This window comes from Rattus rattus, chromosome X (genome assembly GCF_011064425.1).
Source record: "Rattus rattus isolate New Zealand chromosome X, Rrattus_CSIRO_v1, whole genome shotgun sequence".
NCBI classification, from domain to species: Eukaryota; Metazoa; Chordata; class Mammalia; order Rodentia; family Muridae; genus Rattus; species Rattus rattus.
The window spans coordinates 11,501,603-11,507,602 of NC_046172.1; positions in this window are offsets into that span (position 1 = coordinate 11,501,603).

Here is a 6,000-nt window from a genome sequence, read left to right on the forward strand (position 1 = left end):
CACATACACATAATTACAACTGGTAAATAGCAAAGATGCTGCACTGTATTCTGTGTAAAGTTTCATCTGGCTCTGCATGTCCTTAGATAAAAAGTAAATATCCTCAGGGATGTATCCAAATTATTTCCCACCCATTTAATTCCACCAAGGGGATGCTATAGGATTGTTGGTAGCGTAAGGAGCATAGCTGAAGAGGTTCCAAGATTCATAATAACTTTGATTTATTTAAATTTTCTGACCCACCCAGAAATTTGTGAGGTATCCAGAGGCATCAATAAATAGCACAGGCCACAGAAAAGGCTGTTGTGGTATGGTGGCTAACAGGACAGAGTGTAACAGGCCCTAGTGTAAAGACTGGCTCTCCCACTTCATATTGTTATGTGACTTCTTCTCTTTACCTCAGTTTCTTTATCTCCAAGGAGGAATGATCACTTCTTAATGTAGTTGACAGAAATAGATGAAAATCCAGTCACATCAAGCAGATTCAAAGCTCCCTGCAACTTCTAGCACCTCACTCATACAAACCATGAAGGAATTTGAAATAAAAACTTGTGCAGGACCTCTTCCCCTCTCCTAGTGCAGAAGCAGTAAAGGACTCAGATGAATCTTGGTAATATAAGGATTCTGTGGATTTTTAATAGTAAGAGCAAAGTCAGAAGTTAGGCGCACATGTGCATAGAGGTGCTACCCAAGCATTGTAGCTTTCTGCTGGAGTTCCAGAAACCATATCTCAGGAACTAAAGACAGATTCTGTGTGTAAGGCATTGATATGCAGAATCACAGTTAATTTGTATTGTCCAGACACTAACAGTTGAATGCTTCATGTTAGTCATCATCTTGGGGACATAGAAAGCTCATCTAGACATCAAAACAAAACCACACAGCTGTTTCATAAATTTAGAGGCAAGAACAATAAAGAAAGACTGAACAAATCAAGACAAATCTAGATTTTTTTAACTAATGTTTCCTTAATCTAGATCAGACAAAGGCCTTGTCTGGTTAGCAACAGATGTACAAGAAGGGCCAGAGAGATCTTCTGGAGAGGGTAAAGAGAGTAAGAAAAGGCAGAAGTCTATGATATCATCAAAGGTCAGTGATTACACTGGTTGCCTAATGAAGATGAATCTATAGAGAGACAAAGCCAATCCGTGTTGGCAGATAATCCCTGTGGGTGTAATTTTGCTTCGACTCTAGCATCTTATTGACCAGATGTATTTGACCTTGTCAGGAATATTTTTCAAACTATACAAAGAAAACTTCTTCAGGAAATAACAACAATGAGTGGCTTCCACAATCTCCTAGTGGACAAGGCAGATTATTGACCCATATTTAGACTTGTCATCAGTACACAACAATATTAAAACCCAATGACTTTAAACACAAAGCCATATGGGCCAGTGTTTTGGCACTATCAGAATATCTTTTGGTCCTGCAAGTAAATGTTACCTACTTTTTTCCATTTGCTGGGAATTTTTATCCAGACAAATGCTTTTGAAGTTATCACCACAGCATCAATAAACTTCCTCCTACTCTTACTAGTAACCAGGCAAGGTTCTAAAAAAGCTCTATAGCCAAATATTGATTTTTCCCAAAACTTTACTCAAAATTCCTCTTTAAAAAAATACTGCAGAAATGAAATCTTTCTCATTTTTGTTTGTCTTATTTAATTTTCTAATATCAGGAGAAACATGGTTTCGTCTCGTACATTAAAACACAAAAAGGTCACAAAAGTGTTTCATTCAACAAATATTTAACTAGAACACGGTCTGCAGGAGGAGAAAGGAGAACAAATAAAAGTTCCATGTGGCCAGTTTCTGAAATGATACTTTACAAATAAATACACCTACACTCAAAGACTTTTCATTTAGTAAAAATGAAAAGCATTGCTGCCCTGTGCTACGTACCAGGCGCTACAGACAATCATTATAGCTGAAGCGTGGGGATGAGTTTACAAGTGATTAGCTCAATAGGTCCCCTGTAAGGTAATTAGTTATTTGGGTCACAGAGATTGACTTATGAGTGTAGAAGATGAGATGGTATAGGCATTTGTTTCTTTCTTTGCATTCACACCTCAAAAGAAGCAGGCAAATATGCCTTTCTTAATGCTTTTGCTGCAGCTTTTCACTCCTGTACAAAGTGGAAAAAATGAGGTCAAAGCCCTTGTTTTCCATGTTCAGTCTATTGAAAGTAAAATGTTTAACCTGAGCTTATTCACGGGCTACCTATTCAGCCAGAAACAAACAAGGGAAGGCAGATTGTCCCCTCCGTCATCATGAAGATGAAAAACAAACTGTTTCCCTGGGTTCTTTGAATTGGAATAGCAATTCTGATGCAAAATACTCCCAAGGCCCATGTCTTCTTCCTTTAGGATTCCAAATTGTGGGAATATTATCAGTTCAGTCAATCTTATCAAAGAGATAGAAGATTCAAAGGGGATCAAGACATATAATCTTTTCTCTACACTTCCATGACAGATATTAGACAGTCTTTCTAGAAAGTTTTCTTGTACTTCAGAGTTATAGAAAGCTTAAAACACACACAGAAGGAAAGAAAACAAAACAAAATTCCACCCCCTTTGTTTTCCTGATTGTCTTGCAGCATGAGTTAAATATGTATTTTAAGTTATACTAGTTACAAACATCCATAGTATGAATGGAATATGGAAATCACTGAGTTTTGCAAGCACTGAGTTTTAGAAACACTGCCTTCTCTGTGGAAGACCAAGTGAAGATCCTAATACACATTCCTAGTATCTCAATAAGATAAGAGACGTGAAGTCCATTCTAAACGCTATCCTGTTGTTTAATTAGTGGTGCTGACATCCAGTCAGCATTGAAAAGGGTTTTATGGGAGCATACACAGGCTGGACCTAGGCCCCCTGGCACATATGTAGATGTGCAGCTCAATCTCATGTGGATCCCCAACAACTGAGCAGGGCCAAAAGCCATTGGTCTGCCTGTGGATATGTTCTAGTGGCTGGCTGCCTTGTCTGGCCTCAGTGGAGAGGACGCACCAAGCCCTGCAGAGACTTGATGTGCCAGGGTGGAGGGATAACCTGGAAGGCCCTCATCCACTGAGAGGAGAAGGGGAGAGGGATGGGATAGTGACTCTGTGAGGGTGGACCAGAAGAGGGACAGCAATCAGAATGGGAAATGAATAAATAAATTAGTGGAGAAAAGAAAGAACAAAGAAAATGGTTTCCTAGCCTTCTCGGGGATTCTTTAAAATGCTGGTGCCAGTTATTAATTGTCACCATAATGATGTTTCACTGTACTGAAATGTATAGTAAAGCCTTTGTGTCTGGCTCTGAGTGAAATATTTCAGCAAAGACTTTGCTATGTTTGTGTTAGTCGGTAGAGGCTGAGAAATTGTTTTGAGACTGTTTGAACCTTAAAGGAATGTTGTCTTTCTGAAAAGTCTGCACTTGGTACACATGGGGGCTTGCAACTACACAGACCTTAGTCCTAAGAGACTCTAGGCAAGCCTGAGTTCTAACTGCTGTGGTCCCATAAATAACTATAGTGAGATCTCTCTCTCTCTGTCTCTCTCTCTCTGTGTCTCTGTCTCTGTCTCTGTCTCTCTCTCTGTCTCTCTCTCTCTCTCTCTCTCTCACACGCACACACGCACACGCACACACACACACACACACACACACACACACATATATCCTTATATCCTATACTTAGGATAGCTTCAGCTGCAATATCCCATGACTTAGTTCTGAATTACACGTCTCTCATCCTCCAGTAAGAACTATTACAATCAAAAGTGATTGAGAGATTTGTGGTTTTCTGTTCTCATGCATAATACAAGATAACTTTGGTATCTGGAACCTTTCCCAGCCCCAATTAACCTTGCATAATGTTTGAATAAAGTAACTGGCATAAGATTGCTAGGTGTCAGTCTTTCCCAAGAAGGCTGAACCTCTTGGCTCCTTCAGAAAATGTTCACGTATCTGGGCTGTGGTTAGCTGCAACTCATCTCATGAATGTCTGGTAGTTGTCAATCAACCTGGAATAGCTTCAGGTGTAATATGCCATGACTTAGTTCTGAAGTACATGTCTCTCAGCCTCCATTAAGCTGGGCTTGTCATATTTTCTTGAATAAATGCAAGATAATGAACAGAAGAACTGTGCAAGTCCTTACTTAAATGTACTCCTGTATCATATCTATACAGTAGGTTCTCCTTGAACAAAGCAAGGCACGTGGTCAGCCTCAGAATGGAAGGATGTGGAAATCTTTTCCTTTAGTGAATGAAACTAAAACTACTCATGTCTTTGAGCCATTGTTAGCAGTGGGGATAAGTGGAGCCATGCATATCCCACCACATAAAACCCCCAAATAAAAACATCTGCTTCAAGTAGACATAGCTTACTGGTTATTTCAAATAAGAAAATTGACTGATATGGCCACACTGTATGCTAGTCAGAGGTTGAAACAGAGAACTGGACCAGAAAAAAAAATAAATCTTGGGGAACAGTTTGCTAAGTAAATGTACTGCTAGAATTAATTCCATAGTTCTTTGGTCTGCCCAACCTATCCTGAATACACATTTTTAGCTATAGCCTCCTGTTTCATCCTGGCCTTTTCCCTTAGAATCTAAAGTGGCAGATTGACAGCTATTGCATCTATGAAATTTTATCAAAATACTAGTAGTAGAAGCTAGGGAAATGGTTCAGTAGCTAAGAGCACTTGCAGTTCTGGTAGAGAACCCAGGATTCAGTTACCCACATTTGACATCTCATAATTATGTATAACTCTATCTCTAGGGGATTCAATATCCTCTTCTAATTCTGCAGGTACTTGCACATATGTAATATATATATATATATATATATATTTACATTCATGCTCATACAAATATACATCAATAAATAATAATAGTATATATATATACATACATATATACATATATATATATTTACATTCATGCTCATACAAATATACATCAATAAATAATAATAAGGAGTGTAAAGGCATGAGAATAGCAATAAATTTTAATTTTCACTCTGTACTTTTTTACGGACGAATTTCTTTTACTGCACCTTTTATAGTAGAATTTACTATATCACCAAATTACTCATTTAGTGAAAAACTGTACAAAACGATAAGGTATTACATACAAAAAGACTATAATAAACAGATCCATTTGCACCCACTGATTTCCCCCCCCCTTTTTTTATTTTGCATGCTTAGGAACCAGAGCCAAAAAAACAGAAATTTGTGTCAATGGTCAAAGATAAAATTGAATTATTGAATTATTTGATGAAAATTCATTATTGTTAATACTCACTGGCATAAACAAATGCTTGGCTGAATGAATATGTAAGTAAATTAGAGAGAAGTGACAAATCTCCAGGGCAGAATTTCAAATAACTTATTTTCATACTTTACCTTCAAGGAAATAAAACATAATTCCTAATTCGTCAGATGGAGCCTGAGCCTAGTGACTTGGTTTTCAGTAGGGGGTGGGAGCAAAGTGTCTCTTTCAGACAATGCAACCTGACCAACACTCCCTCTGCTAGAAAGTGGCCAACATGAACATCAAGTGATCGGTTATGACGAATATATATATATATATATATATATATATATATACAGTATATACAATATGTCGTTGTGTGGTTAAAATAACACTTAACCTTTATAGTCTTCCTCTCCAAAACACACAACACTTATTCTAGTCCTATAAATAACTTAAGACAAATTCTAGTTGATCTATGTCCTTTAAACTGACAAGATCATCATAAGCAAAGGCAGTCTAAGAAATTGTCACAGCAAAGAGGAACTTAAAAGAAATAAAACTAAATGTTGTTAGGAAATTACTCTGCACGGTACATCCTAGAACAGAGTAAAGTTTATTAGTTAAAGATTTTTAAAAATCTAAATAAAAGACTGTTTATTATGGACTTTATTTAATGGTGGCATATCAATATTGTTTCATCTAATGAACATGCCACACAGACTACTATGCTAACTACTGGCTAGGCTGGACATATG